This window comes from Cetorhinus maximus, chromosome 13 (genome assembly GCF_964194155.1).
Source record: "Cetorhinus maximus chromosome 13, sCetMax3.hap1.1, whole genome shotgun sequence".
NCBI lineage: Eukaryota > Metazoa > Chordata > Chondrichthyes > Lamniformes > Cetorhinidae > Cetorhinus > Cetorhinus maximus.
Window position 1 is genome coordinate 37,225,106 of NC_135891.1, and position 16,754 is coordinate 37,241,859.

At 47.1% G+C, this 16,754-nt stretch overlaps 1 long non-coding RNA gene across 3 annotated transcripts in view; it reads right to left on the reverse strand.

Annotated features, from left to right (window-relative positions):
• Nucleotides 1-16,754, reverse strand: part of LOC144688550 (uncharacterized) — a 213,787-nt gene that overhangs the window by 139,984 nt on the left and 57,049 nt on the right. The window lies entirely within an intron of this gene.

Here is a 16,754-nt window from a genome sequence, read left to right on the forward strand (position 1 = left end):
ATTTCCTCTGAGTTTGCACTATCTTCGACTGGTGAGGGTGAAGATTGGAAGAGCAACTACCTTACCAGTAATTCACATGTATTACTAGATAAATACACATAAAACACCTCTTCGGTCACCATCCACAATAAAGAAAATTGCAATTTGTTAATTAATGAATCTTTCTCTTTAATTAGTCTAAGGTTTTCACCTTCATCATCCTACCTGTTGCAGATGTTAATCATTCCATGGGGAGATAGTGTCACATGAGCTGGGACATGTCAATGAATTTTTATGAAAATTCTTATTCAATTTATAAACACTTCATGAAACCTCATCCCGCCCATGGATGAGGCTCCATGAAAAATGCAAAGGCTGCCTGGGCTCTTCACCTGCCCGCTAACCTTAAGGTTGGTTGGGCAGCTATTTATTAATTTAATTAGTTTTTAAATGGTCTTAATAGGCCTTTGACAGTTTGGTGGGCTCTGCCGAACTGAAACTCTAAATGACGCGCAGTGACACCGGGACGCACGCCCGATGTCACCCCGTCTCATTTTATGCCTTGGCAGTCGGGCCCCGCCCCCACTCGTTGAGCCGAAAATTCTGGCCCATGCGTAATCTTAACTGATATCTATCCTAATTTTTCCTTTTGCTAATTTTAACTTACATCCCTTTACTCTAGGATCCGGGCACACCTTAATATAGTGGGCAGAATCATCCCAGATTTGCACTAAGTGTGGTAGCAGGTGGGCAATGGTGGCTTCTCACGCCGTATCATTCCAAGACTGCTATATTAATTATGCATTCCTGGGAAACACTCCATTTCCATGGCAGGTAGGCTCTCGTTCGCCCGCCACGCCATTACCTCGCCACTTCATCATACCGGGTGCCATATTTAAAGTGCAGCCACACGCACGCCTCTCAGTGCTTCCAGCCCATGACTGCTACATGGAAGACAGGATGGCTCAGGCAAAAAGCCCCCGCTTCAGTGACACGTCCCTCCAGCGCCTTTTGAACACTGTGGAGGCCTGCCATGATGTACTCTAACCCCGCTCTGGCCGCAGGATGGGTAGCTGCATCACCAATCCAGCATGGGAGGGAGTGGCAGCGGTAGTCAGCGCCAATGCCCTGCAAAAGAGGACAGCCACCCAGTGCCGCACAGGATGAATGGTCTCATCTGTTCCACCAGGGTAAGTCATGCATCCCATCACTCTCAACTCACACACTCACAAGCCCATCACACATCCACAGGGATTCACACCTCAAGGAACAACACCACTAACTCTCACACACACCCTCACACCGCCACCAGGCTTATACCCTCTTGAGCTCATGTGCTCATCCTGTCCATGGCTCCGCTCACCACATAAACATTCCAAGCAGTGCCATGTGTCCTGCTCACACTCCGTCTGTTTTCTTGCAGGAGAAGCCTGCTCACATCAGCAGGGAGAGGTCCCATATCAGGGTGGGTAGAGTGGCCCACATTAGGCCCCTCACTCACTTTGAGGTGTGTGCCATCACGCTGACTAGTGAGGACGTGGACCGTGCTTGCAGTGACGGTGAGGTCTGCGGCGAACACCCTCTTGAAGATCCTGCACTACACCATCTCTCTCTTAATGCAAATGTGAATGCTCTCTCTCCCGCTTTTGACTCTGCTGCCATGCACTAATTATCTCTACTTTGATTCATTGACACCCTCAGCCAGCCAGTCCCTCAGTTCCATCCACGTCCTCACCTCCAACCAAGAGGACTCCTCCTCCACTGAAGATCTGGAAATAAGCAGCCTGGCAGGCCCGTCACAGCACTTACCCACACCCTCCACCAGTGCAGAGACACACACCTCAGTGGGACCTAGATCTACAGCAGGCTTGGGCTCAATCTGGTGGTCACTGCATGGACACATGCCCACAGCAGGAGGAGGCAAGTTCTGCCAAGCTCATCGGCACTTGGAGGACTGCTGGGGAAGAGGCATCTGTGAGGTCAGAGTCAGATGATCAGCCTCTGGATTTGGCCTCCCAACTCATCCTGGAGAGTCAGCAGAAGGTGGGGGAACATCACACAGAGCTGTTGGAAGCCCTCAACAGAGTGGCAAGCAAGTCGGAGGAGTGCGTCCACCTGTTCTCTGATGAAGTGGTGCCCACTTGTGTGCGTATGGAAATCTCTATGTGGAGAATGGCGGATGCCATGGAGACCCTGGTCCAGCAGAACACGGAGATGTGTGCAGACCTCCACTCTTTCGTGGGTGAGTTCCGACAGTGGCAACATGAGAGGGAAATGGGGTATCTCAACATCCTTCCAGGTGCTCCTTCCCCTCAAGGAGTCAGGCCGGGGCCCCCGGGCACCCGAAGGGAGGAGGAACGGCAGCTGTACACCCCTGAGTCATCCACTCAAGAATTCAGAGCCTGTCCACTCCCTCCGAGTCCCCTTTGCCTGTGAGCCCCTCAACCTCGTCGTCTGTCACCGCAGGCTGAGCAGCTGACCAACGAGTGATCTTGGAGCGAGAAGTGTGTGTGTCTGTTTGTGTGTGTGGCAGGGCCTTTCGGAGCCTCATGCAAGTCTGGATGAGTGCATCTCCAACAACATTCAAGAAGCTTGACACCTTCCAGGGCAATGCAGCCTGCTTGATTGGCACCACCTCCACAAACATTCACTCCCTCCACCACCGATGCACAGTAGCAGCAGTGTGTACCATCTACAAGATGCACTGCAGGAATTCACCAAAGTTCCTTCAACAGCAACTTCCAAACCCACGACCACTACCATCTAGAAGAATAAGGGCAGCAGATAGATGGGAACACCACCACCTGGAAGTTCGCCACCATCCTGACTTGAAAATATATCACCGTTCCTTCACTGTCACTGGGTCAAAACCCCAGAACTCCCTTCCTAACAGCACTGTGGGTGTACCTACACCACATGGACTGCAGCGGTTCAAGGAGGCAGCTCACCACCACCTCCTCTAGGGCAACGAGGGATGGGCAATAAATGCTGGCCCAGCCAGCGAAGCCCACATCCCATGAATGAATGAAAAGAAACCCTCCCATGCATGCAGATCCTTCCCATATCACACCAACTCACAGTATGAACATTTCCAATGCTGCCTGCTGGGGTTTGCATTCTGTTGTCCATCTGAGCTGACCTGCATCTCCGCCCACCCAATGATCACACTCCCATGCAGCACCTGATCTTGCCCACCGCGACTGTCGTTTCACTTTTGATTTAGACAGCATGGTCTTGACTTGGTTTTTCTTTCGCTCCCCCATCTTTTCCCCTCCCCCAGTCAGCCATTTCCTTTCCTCCATCACAGTTGATCCTCCAGCATCACCTTCAACCTGCCCTCCATGAGGCACAGCCCTTTTCCTTGTGGGATGTCCAGGTGAACGTGCATGTTCCCTTCCTTCCCAAAAATCTCAACCCCATCCACATTCACCTCCCCGACCTCCACCAGGATCCATGCCTGTCTCCAAGTCCCCACCAACTACTCTTGCCATCCCTTCTACTGCTACCATCGAACCCTCACCCTCCCACCCTACCGCCTCGCTCTGCCGTTGGTCATTCTCACCATTCGCTTGTTCTACACCCACCCTCAGTTCGCTCCCAGGCAATCATGGATACATCAGAGCCCTCCCTTGCATGTTCACCTGGACATCCCCCCTTCCAGACCCTTCCCCCTTGGAACCCCTTCCCCTCTTGGAACACCTTCCCTCCCAGATTTCCCCCACCTTGGTCCTCCTCCCTGCCCGGACTCCACCCCCACTTAGTCCTTCCCCTTCCTGACTCCTTCCTCCAGCCTTACTACTCCCTCCAGCCTTACTCTCTCCCTTCTCCGCATTCCTTCCTCCCTCCCCGGACTCCCACCCCACACCACACACCTTCCCTTACAGATTTCACTGCCCCCCCTTACACCTACCTCCCCAGTTGCCATCTTCTCCCCTGTTCCCCCCTCCTCCCTATCCTGGCACCTTCAATCCCCCCTCCCAACTTTACCCCGTCCTAACACCTTCATTCCCCCCTCCCAAACTGACATCTTCACTCCCCCCTCCCAACCTCACCCCATCCTGACACCTTCATTACCCCCTCCCAACCTCACCTCATCCTGACACCTTCACTCCCCCCTCCCAACCTCACCCAATCCTGACACTTTCACTCCCCCCTCCCAACCTCACCCCATCCTGACACCTTCACTCCCTCCCTCCCAACCTCACCCCATCCTGACACCTTCATTCCCCCTCTCAACCTCACCCCATCCTGTCTTCTCTTCCTCTCCCAGTTGATCCTAGATCTTCCTCTCCCAAACACAACTGGAGCTTCCTCCCCACCCCCTCGACCTTGATCCATTGTGAGCAGACCCTCAATGGTGACTTTCCGACTTCCATGAGCTGCTTTGCAGCAGAGCTATGTCCATGAGAATCAACCAAACATGCCACAGATGTTCCTCCAGTGTGCCATTAGCAACAGCATACTGAAGATGTCAGGCTCCAGCATCTTCTGCTCCTCAGATGTTCACAATATGAGTAAGGCCCTGGCGGCAAGTCCTGACTTCTGCACGTCACACTTTTCAAGAGGTGTTCTGCACCAGCGTGCAATCACGCCAACGTGGACAGACAATCCAGCGGATCCAGGGGATGATTCCAGCAGGCTTGCCTTATAATGATATGCCGATGTATTACAATGTGATTCCTGACGTCCGATGGTGGGAAACGCAGCCCGCCATCGACAGGCTGAGCAGACGATCGCAAACTGGTTTCACGACGTCGTGAAACCGATTTCTGGCCTTCTTGCCACATTGTCGCCACCAGTGGGCACGGACGATTCCCCCCAGTGCTCTAAATAAGGTTTATCTATGTGGCGTTCCCTATACAATTTAATATCACAAGTTGGCATTATTTACTTAATTATATCTTTAATTTGGAAGTCTTACAATGAAACCTGGGCAGGAGTTTATATTCTTTCCGCATTCCATAACATCACTTTATTCTTTACGATCTAACTGCAAGAATTGCTTCTATTAAATCTTAATCTTCAAAAAAAGAGAACATATTTCCTCTAGGAATTTGCACACATAGGCAGAAACAAAATGGCGTTGAATTTCCATGTACAGTTCTCCTGACTTTCCACTGTAACTTCAGCATAACTCACACCATTTTCTTAATGGGTTTCCATGGATCTTCCACTAGAATTGGCGTGGACAATTGGAAGAACCATTACTGAAAGCCAACCCCAATAGCTCCACATGGAGCTGACTAACTAAAAACATCCAATAAACATCCACACTTGCAAAACCCAAAAGAAAATGTCTGCTGTTAGATGCGATTCTGCAATTGAGGAGCACTCGCTAAACAATCCTGAGTGCACTAATAGCTACACTAACAGTCAATCAGTTGAACTCATAATGTGGCTCATTTACACTTGCTAGAAGTAACATACATTCATATGCAGGGACCCATTCTCTGCAAACAAAAAGAATATGTTCAAACCTTGTGTCTTTTTTGATTTACCCAGGAGCTTGTGGGGCCTATAGTTCCCCTTTACTTTCTCCATGGCAATACCATGGCAATGAGAGTCAACTTGCCAACCAATCAGCATCCTTTTCTCCTGTAATATAAATTGTTGTGATCATTTGAAATTTGGTTTTCTTGCATTTGTCCTGATGAGTCCAAGATGAAAAGCTTCGGCAACATGTCTCTCTCTTTAACAATATTCAAATTCTATACTACCAAATGACTGAATGCTAAAAGTCTGTGTTCAAAAGGGGAGGTCCAAGGATCTTTGGATTATTTAATTAATCTAGATTATTTAATTAATCCTTATCACTGCTGGCAAGTTGCCAATGGTGGGGAAATTGGCAGATGACCCTCTTGCATTTAGACCAATTGGTCAAATTGTGGTCAAAAAAGAGCCATTTAAGGACGTCTTCCTGCAGTTGCTGGTATTTAACCAACGGTGGGTGGGCCCTCCGTCACGTGGGGAGATTAGACTTTGTCCTTTCAAGGGGTGGAAGCCCCAACACCAGGCAGCTAATTGCCTGCTACACGTAAAATCAGGTCAGGGCTTCCAGAACCAGCCCTTGACTTTCCAGCCACTGCTGCCTCGTAAAATCCTAGCCTGTCTTTCTTGTTGCTCTCTAAGAACATTCTTAAATGAAAAAGACAAACTTAAACTTAATCATGTTAACATTTAAGAGTAGGTTAAACAGGTATTTGAAAGCAAGGCAGAATAAAGGAATATGATATAACAGGGCACCAAGATTCTTCAATTCTTTGATCCATATCTTATGGACTGAAGTAATTGTGGCAATCACAGAAAATTAGCATTCATTTTGAGTGTGAAACTGTGTTTACTGAAACATCAACTGTGCTTTTTATTTAGAGCTTGAGTCATGTATTCTTATTGGAAGGTTTTCTTAGTCAGCAGTTGAAGGCAGGGAACACTGGGCTCAGTAATTAGCACATCAGTGGACAAGCTTTGTGGGTGCTTTATATATTCTTTGTGTGAGCTTCTCTGGAATATCCCTTTAAACAACAAAATCAACAGCATTATTTTTCAAAATCTCGTAAAGCCATGTGTTTAATTCTTCTCAAGTATATGTAAAGAGGAAGCTGTAATTGCCTTGTTGTGACATGTCATGACTCACTGGGGATAGTGCGCTGTAATATCAAGCCCCACTGTTCCCCGAGCTGTGACAAATGTGAAAAGTTTGACCAAACCTCCAAGTTGCCTCAATACTACCTAACCGTTTAATTTAGGTTAACAGAATACGAGCACCAGGTTTGTAAACTTAATAGGTAAATAACTGTTTATTGAACAAATTGCCAATAACTAGTGGCAAAAGAAAGAAATATGAACTGCTAACTTCTAACTTAAACTCTACCCCCCCACCCCACTCCCACTTCCTAAATCCCAATACACACAAACACACACACACACACACACAAGACACATAAAACACACGACACCTGGATTTTAAGGGTGGGATAAAACAGCTCAATAGCACCAGTCCAGAGTATAGGACTCAATGGGTTGATTTCGATTGATGCTTTCCAAATTCTTTTCAGTTCTTTGTTGCATTTTCAGCCTATAGTTCACTGGTTTAGCACTTGCCTTTCAACATCTCTAACCATTATTTTCCCCTTTGCCTCTTGTTAGGGGTTTTCAGAGAAAGCAGGTTATAGAGATATGAGGAGAGAAGCCAGCTAGCTATTATTGTGTAATCACTGGAATCTTCCACACACCAGAGAGGTAAGTTTTTAGGTCTTGTTCCTTTCAGGCTAGGAGCTATTCTATTCACTGTTCTCACACAAAACCCTGGTCACCTGGTCAGGGGCCAAATGAAATGCAGTTATCAGGCAGCTCCCTTGGTCCAGGACTCCTTTTCGGCACCGTCCTGTCTTTCATGGCACGCTCTGTTCCAGGGCTGCAATATTGTATATATCTCTCATCCTATTCCATTGGACATTTCTTTCAGCTGCAGCCATTGTAATTTTACCACAGTCCAACAGAAAATAAAAAGATATGTTCTTTACAACAGTCCAACAGAAATAAAAAGATATGTCCTTTACAGAAACTATTATCAAATGCCAGTGAAGCATGACTACACCACAGCACAGTGGGACATATTTTCTTGTCAAAAAATAAGACATGTGTCATACATAGGGTATCCTTTGCTGTGAGGCAGCTCTAGTAACATGACCTACAGATAGCATCTTAAAGCAGCTCCTTGGAAACAGGGGAGGAGGAAAGGAGTTGCAGCTTCTAATCTGCCTCTACAGTTTCTCCAGCTTTCTAACTCTGAGAAATCATTCTACTATCCATGAATTCAAGTTTCTAGCCAGTGAGGTGACTCCCTTTACCACCCCTCCCCCACCAGTTCCTATGGAAGCATTGAAGTACACAATGGAATCCTCCTCAGCAGGAAGGGAGCTTTCACTCTGCTAATAAGAAAAAAAAAATCAATAAAATAAGGAATTACTTTAGCCAAAAGAATATTCACCTAGAATTTCCTTTGCTTGCATCATTTTACTTGGAATGTTAATCCAAGCTTGAGGTTTATAACATAGATGTGAACATGGAATGAATGATCAATAAATTAGTACCTACTGCCAGAAACAAAGCAGGTGGATGTTTTTAGTTTAATCCTTTGTCTCCTATTGTTACATCTCAAGTGGATGTAAAAGACACCGTAACAATATTCAAAGACAAGCAGAATATTCTCATGTTATTCTGGCCAATATGTATCCCTTAACCAGTACTAATAGAATAGATTATCTAGTTGTTTTGAGGGACATTGTTTGGTGCAAATTGGCTACTGTGCTTCACTATATTTCAACGACGACTGCAATACTTTGTGAAAGATCTTGAACATCCTGAGCATGTGAAATCCAAGTTCTTTCTTATTGTAGGTCAATTCTCAATTCTTCTAGAGAATTTGCCATTTACTCCATGAACCTTAACTTTCCCTACTAGTCTCATGTGGTGAACTTAGAAATCCAAATAAACTACATATATTTGATTACCTCCTCAAAGAATTCTAGTAGGGTTGTAAAGCGTGACATTTTATTACATTACATTTAATAAAAGCATGCTGATTGTTCCTGAGAATGCCGTTTAAATGTTTATTTTTAGAATTCTGTAGAATGTTGTCAAGCATTTTTCTCAATGTTGGACTAACCTACATCTAAATACCAGTCTGTTACTCTGTTTTTTGATCATCCATTTCCTCTCAATTCATTACTTGTGTCGATTTTTAGCTGAATTCATTCAGTTCCATCTGATGGCTCTCCCAACTGTCCCTGCCCACACCCCACCCCCTCCAGCCCCCTATAACATACAGCCCAATATTTGCCGTCCTAACTGCTTGCTGTAGCGGCATGTTAACTTTCTTTGTTTCATGTACGAGAACACGCAAATGCCTCTGAACACCAATATTTGATAGGTTTTCACCATTTAAAAAATATTCTGATCTTCTATTCTTCCTATCAAAGTGAATAGCCTCACATTTCTCAATATTATACTCCAGCTGCTACCTTCTTGCCCACTCACTTAACCTACCTATAACCTTTTGCAGAATCTTTGGGAATGAAAGGGAACTGAAACAAATCTTCTGGAGGGGTTCCCCTCCACTCCCTTGGCCCTGCCAGCTTTGGGCCTCTTAATTTTTTGGAATTTTATTCCTGCTTCTGAGGGTGCCTGCATTTTGCCTTTCTATCTGAGCAGTTCCTACTCCAATGGGCTGGGAAAATTCCGGCCTAATTTTTAAATCCTGGCCCCTAGATTTTCCAAGCAGTGGAAACAACTTATCTCCATTTACCCTATCAGTTGCCCTGAATATCTTGAAAATTTCAACCAAATCACCCTTAATCTTTAAATTCCAAGGATTACAACCCTAGTTTGTCTAACTTCTCCTCTTAGTTTAAATCTTAGAGTCCAAGTGTCATTCTAGTAAATCTATGCCTCCAGTCCAATACCTCCCTCCTCAGGAGTGTGCTTCTGAATGTAGTGCTTCAGGTGTCATCCAACCAGGGCTTTGTGTAGTTGTAGCATGACTTATTCCCTTTTGTATTCTATTCCCCTAGATATAAAATCTAGCATTCAATTTCCCTCATTGATTATTTTTGTACCTGTTCAAGACATTTTAATGATATATCTACATGGACCCCCAAGTCTCTCTGGACCTCCACTGCTTCTAGCTTTTCACCATTGTTAGGTCAGGTGAGAAGTGACAGAATAGCTCGCCTCTTTCTCCACTCCTTGGTTGGTTGCAACAGCTGTTTTTAAATGAATGATCCCAGCTGCCGGACAAGTCAGATTCCACAGTGAAACCTGGCTTGATAGCTCCTAACTTTTTTTTTAAGAAACCATGAAGGAAAGTCGCTGAACAAATTCACAGGAGTCTGCTGATGAACTTTTAATAGAAAGAATAAAATATTTATTAAACAATAAAGGTGAACTATATTACACCAGACAAAAAGGTTGGAAAGATCTCAGTACAAACTTAAGAAGACGGTTCATATTCCCATTATTCCTTTACCCCAGCAATGTCTTTACAAACACATAAACCAGCGAAGAGCTACCACTCGCTTGACACAAAGGCTTCTTGCTTAGGACTGGCACAGTTGCTAATGGTTTTCTTCCAGTGAATTCCTGAGCATTCACTTGATGCTTCTCACTCAACTTGCATCTCTTCCCAAAACACTCAAAAACCGCACTCAAAACTCACTTTCTTCAACTGCAGAGCAAACAAACGAGTTCTCTAAAATCAGTTGTCCATTAACACCTCTGCTAAACTGATCACTTTTCTGAGACAAATAACTGATTATTCAGTTAACTACTGTTCCACTAGCCTTGTAGTTTTTCTTCTCAGAGAGCTTGAAAATCCCTACCTGCTCTCTCTGGCACACAGACACTCTCTTCGCTCCCTCCTCTATAGACTTTTTCTGTCTCTGTATCACTGGATCACTGTCACTAGGCAATAGTAGTGCTTTTTCTACTCTTTTTGCTTTGTTTCCTGAACCACTGAACTTCCAGAGGTAGTAAATCCTCATTAAAAATGTATATATATATATATAAGCAAACCCAAATGACCTGAAACCCTTTGGTGACAAGCCTATCCAGAAACCCAAGCACCAAGCTTCATAAACAAAACCTAAGTGAAACTAAAATTATTTTTACCTTTCTTTACACACAAATATATGTATACAAATTCAACTTAAAATTATACATTGTTCATAATAAAAAGAATACGCTTGCCAATTCAGTGAATATTTATTGTTTAAATGCTGTCACTGTAAAATACATACATAGACAGGTTTCCTTGTAAGTTTTTAAAAGAAAAAAGAATAGTATTTTTTGGTCTAAATAAAATAATAAAAGCGCTCCATCTCTTATATATACATGCATTCAACAGTTCACACATATACACACACAAGTAAGTTACAAAGTGGGAGGAAAGATTTAGTTTTAAAGTCCAAAAATGTCAGCTGTATATAGATCTTGTAGATTGATGGCTGAGATGGTTTCAGACTGGGTTCGGTGGTCTTTTTAGACTCTGCTTCAAGATGATTTAGAGATGTTGATAGATGATTTATCTCTTTTCTTCCGGAGCCAGCAGCTGCTGGGTTGATTCTTAATACACTGCCTGCAGCGTGTGGATGATCAAACAACACGCATGGATTGAGCATGCAGGATGGATGGAGAGAGAGAGAGAGAGAGAGATTACCCGCTCAGGGTCCTGCTTCTTCACTGTCTTTCTTCTTCCCTTCTATGGCCTGGATTAAAGCAGTTTCTTAGGATACAAGAGGATTAGTTGACTCCTCACATGATCCCCTCTCACCAGTTACCCAAACATGGTTATAATAAGTTGATTCCAGGTTCATGGTTTAGACATGATTAGATAATGTCTAGGAGCAGAATTTTCTCGTTGGTGTGCGGGTGAGGGCCCTTTCGTCTGTGCGTAAAGTGACGCGCAGTGATGTCGGGTGAGCATCCCAACGTCACCGCATGCCATTGCGATATTTCGCTGGGTGGGTGTGCGATGAATTCCGACGTGCGCCCGCCATTAATTAACGGGCCACTTAAGGCCTTTCATTCACCAATCAACACCGATTTTTTCGTGCCCCATGCAATCTACGGATCGTGCATGGGCGCAACGGGCAGGTGGGTAGGACACATTTGTATTAACCTCATCCACAGACGGGATAAGAGGGCTCACTGGGGTCGCGAGTGTGCGCAGTCAAGTATTTATTTATGAAAGTTTTTGAAACTTGCCTGTGTGATCTGCAGTACTTCAAAGCTGTTTCCTCTGGACTCTTAGCCTTCAGGTCAGCACTCTGCAGTGAGTAATCTTTTCTGGGCCTGCAGGTTTCTGGAAGCCTTCACTTAGCCTGGGAATGGGAGCTGAACTGTCCATTGGAGGCAGCTCCTCTGAGGAGGAAGGGAGGGCTAGAAGGGGGAGGAGGCCAGGAGTGCACATTCAGCTTCCAGGGTGAAGCCACTTTTGGGAGGACAGGCGCAGGCACAAGAGGCGCAGGGCCTAGATGTAGTCCAAGGTGGAAGGGGTCGCTGAAGATGCCACTATCCTGCTGCCGGCAAAGCAGCTACCTCATTATGTCTGAGGTGCAGTGCCGAAGGAGGCTCCGTCTCTCAAGGGAGACAGTCAACTATATCTGTCAGATGATTGTGCCTGAGATCTCCGCTAAATGTGTGGGTGGACACCCAATGCCAGTGGCTCTAAAGGTCACAGCTGCCCTCAACTTCTATGCCTCTGGCTCCTTCCAGGGGTCGGTGGGTGATCTTTGCGGTGTCTCCCAATCAGCTGTCCACACTTGTGGCACATTTGCTGTGTCAAGCAGGTTACAGACGCTCTGTTCAGGCGTGCATTGACCTTCATCCACTACTGTTGGAACCAGGCAAGCCAGACACAGTGAGCCAGAGGCTTTGCGGCCATTGCTGTCTTCCCCCATGTCCAGGGTGCAATAGACTGTACACATGTGGCCATCAAGGCGCCAGGAGGTGAGCCCGGTGCCTTCATCAACAGGAAGGGTTTCCACTCCATGAACGTGCACATAGTGTGTGATCACAGGATGCTGATTCTACAAGTCTGTGCAAGGTATCCAGGCAGCTCCCACGACACCTACATCCTCAGACACTCCCAGGAGCCGGGGCTCTTCAGTGCTTCAGCCCAGCTGGATGGATGGCTTCTGGGTGACAAGGGCTATCCCCTCAGAAGGTGGCTCATGTTGCCTCTCTGCCATCCAATATCAGAAGCTGACCAGCGGTACAATAGGAGCCAAGCCTCCACAAGAGCTGTGGTGGCAAGAGCCATCGGTCTTCTCAAGATGCGCTTCCGATTTCTGGACCGCTCAGGGGGTGCACTCCAGTAGCATCCCAGATCGTGTCTCGGTGATAGTGGTTGCATTCTGCGCTCTCCACAATCTTGCGCTGGAAAGGGGGGACGCAATGGATGATGAAGACATCAACGCAGTGTCTGCGGCTGCGTACGATGAGTCCAGCAGTAAATCCAAGGATGAGCACACACAAGGAAATGATGAGGGGTAGACGCTGACCCGGGCATACTCCAGGGAGGCAGGGACACCCAGGAGGCTTGAATCCAATGAACCTTCGGCTAGCACACCACAGATGGACCACCAGGACAAGCCTGGGCTGTAGGCTCCATACTCGACACCTAAGTGCAAAATCTGCCAGGTTAGGAACAGTCACTAAGGGCCTTAATAAAGCTGAATGTCCAACAAAGTACTTATTACAGTTTTGGAAACCATACACATGCAGAAGAAAAGGGGCACCCTCAGCCATGGTGACATATCTGAATTTAATATGTCAAGCAAACCAACTTATTCCAAAAAAAAAGGCAATAGTGTTACAAACCAAAACAAAAACAATGACCTCATCTTGGGCCAACACAAAAGCACCAGTGATAAACCCGTGGTGTGACTAAGGTGCCTTATGTTTACGTTTTCGGGTGCTACATCTTGGTGCTGCCCCATTGCTCGGAGTGGCATCTGAGACAGCCTGCTGACTCTGCTGTTCTGTTGGCCTTGATGGCCTTGGCGGTTGTCCTCTGGCCTGTGGAGCCTGTGCTGGCCCCGCCTGGGAGGGAGCTGCTAGTTCCACAGTTGGCATCTCCCCAGTCGTCGCAGCCTCACTGGATGCTACAGTCACTGGGAGAGGGGCGGAGGAGCTGCTGCCCTCATCCAGAGCGCCCTGAGAGGTGCGCCGACATGAGGTTGCTTCGGACCTCCTTGCTCACCGTGGATGGATGGGCACTGAGCTGGGAAATGCTGACGTGAGGACTTGCTAGTCAGAGCACATCCCCAGGAAGCCCTGACAGGTCTCCTGGAGGAGCCTCTCCACGACAGTTGGCACTCTCTATGGAGGACGCATGGCGCTCGGACATGTGGCTCATTGCTTCGGCGATTGTTTGCGTAGACCCCTCCATCACAGAGACCAAGCCAAGCATAACCTCATGTATCTCCCCCAGATGCTCCCACACACCCGGCCGCATTTCCTGCACCTGTTGCGTCGCGGATGACACAAGAGGCACATCATCAGGTACCAATTGAGCATATGCCTCTTCCCTCCTCCGACTGCTGGAACAATGGGCACTCTCTGTCTCCGCCAGTTCCTCCAGTGACTGTGAAGTGCCCTCACCACTGTGCTCCAGGACACTAGCCGATGTTCGATTTCCCACCGAGGTGCTAGTATCTGCGCTGGTGCCTGCCTCGCAGAAATGGTGTGACGCTGGTAAGATTTCAGGCCCCTCAGGTGTGAGAGGGGGCCTCTGCTGCTCCTCCTCCTGGCCCTGCTCCGCTGATGCTGCAAGGAAGAACAAGGACAGTGGTTCAGTTAATGTGAAGACAATGTCAAAGTGCATCCCTGTCCCCCGGATCATTATACGCTCATCCTTCCATAAGCAATGGTCAAGCCATGTTGCAAAATTAAATCAATTAACATTCATCAGTGCTATGGCTGTTGGGAGAACAATGCTGACCTCGCTGTTGGGTATAAATGCTTGGCCGTGGCACCCCAGCCTCACCGACACCAGTGGACCTGGGCGCATGGCACCTCTCCAGATGCAGGGCCTTCTATTCGAAGCAGCTAAGAATTGCGATCTGCGCCTGGCCGCCGCCAGTCCTCGCACGCTCTGCCACATTATGAGCATTCTTCTCCTGAAAATGAGAGACGATCATTGATTAGTGCAAATTGCACATGGACTCTCTGCACGCACAGCCCACCCCAACCAGAGTGGGACATACCAGGGCTCCAGAGCCTCCTCATCTCACTGCTGCCGAACACTCACACAAAGATGCTAGGCCTGCTCCCCACACCCCCCACCCCCTCCTTGGACACATGCTGCCTACATCACATTAGGCACCACACAGTATATCTTTCCATAGCAAGGAGGCTCAAGCACGTGGAGAGCAGAGCGCAGCAGATGGTTCATTGCCACGCTACCTTGAAGCTCCCCTCCCAGCATGTCATCACCCTGACTCGGACATGTCCTGGAGCTCAAACACAGCGCCTAGGTGCTGCTCCTCCAGTTTGCCCCAAACCAGTCATGTGGGACTCAGCGTAACACATGCTGTGGGGGCAAAACACATCTCTTCATCACCCTCTCAGGCTGCCCTCAGCATGAGCAATACCTGCTGGCCCACCCAGCAAAGGACAAATGCCATCAATGATTCAATGCAGTCACTACACTCAGACTTTGGCGGGGGTGGGTGAGGGGGCAGCAGGGGGTAAGCCGACCTTCTGGGTTACATGACAAATGCCAACATGGTACTCACCCTGCCAGAGCACAACAAGTCGTTGAAGCGCTTGCGACACTGGATCCAGGTGCGCTGTACCACGTCACGGGAACTCACCACCTCTTCCCAGGCACGTTTCACCATGTGGTGGAGCCTCCTCCTCCCATCCTGGGGAACCAGCACCTCCCGCCGTGCTGCCACCTCCTAGAGGAAGGCAGCAAGGCAGCCATCCGAGAAACGAGGGGCACACTGGCCCCCCCACCCTACCCTCCAGCCTGGCCTGTCCCGCTGCCCTACCCTCCAGCCTCGCCTGCTCCATTGGCTACCCTCCGGACTGGCCTGCTCACCAGAAGCCCTCTGGTGAGCCCTTCCACATGCCATTGTGAGCAGCCTTGCAAAGGCTGCCAGGGCTTCTGATAACAGGCCGCTGGGTCACCATTGGACAGTGCATTCCCACTGCCGCCTGCCCACTCCCGCTATCCTCGGGAATCATGCATTACGCTGGGTGGGCCTTAATTGGCCTGCCCGCGTAAAATGGCGGCATGGACCCGATCGCGGAGCACCCCCCCGCCAACCAGAAAATTCAGCCCTAGAGGAGTTCCCTACTCAGCCAGGGTTCATTGTTTAAAGTGATTGCACCTATGGCTTGTTCCACACCCAATTGGATACACAGGTGATTGCCTGGATGTTTTGTTCATGGTTCAGGAGAGGAGCCATTCACTTTCCTCTAAGATGGTTGTCTCTGATGAGTTTTTCCAGAGAGTCTAGTTCGATTACAATGGCTTTATAATTTGCAGGGTACAGCAATGTTAATGCTTGGCCATCTTAGAAGCTGCTGTTTTAAGTCACTGAAATGCTGTTGTCCTTTAAAACTCAACCAATCATTTCAGGTCAATAAATACATTTTTGATATAGAGCATGGCTTTATAACACCATTTAGAACATACTCTGATCTACCTTACTTAGGCCCAAAATGAATGACCTCACAGTTGCCTATATTGAAACCTATTTGCCACAGTTTTGCCCATTCACTTATTCTATAATTTTATGCTTCAATTTACATTGCTTACAATGCCACCTATATTTATTTGAGCCCCTACCAGATAAGTTTTACATAATTTTACAGTCAACAGCATTCAGCAGGCATCATATGCACTCATTTATAATCATCTGCATTCAAAAGTGATCATTTAGCCATCATTTCACATCCCAAGTCATCAAATAGCAATCAACTGACATCAAATGAAATCATACCAAGGTCAAACAATATCATCTGCAATCATTTATCATTTAATTGCCTTCAAAGTGCTCAGAAGCATTCAACTGCCATCAAAAGTGATCATAGGATTTTTCCTCATGAACAAACTCTAAGTTATAGTGATCACGACAAAATTTAACTAAGCTCCAAACATCGGTTGACATCAACAATATCATGCAATAGATTTTTCTAAGTCCCAGCTAATGCAGCATGTTATGCATGCATTGTGTAGATTGTTTAACATAGCTTCAGTGCAC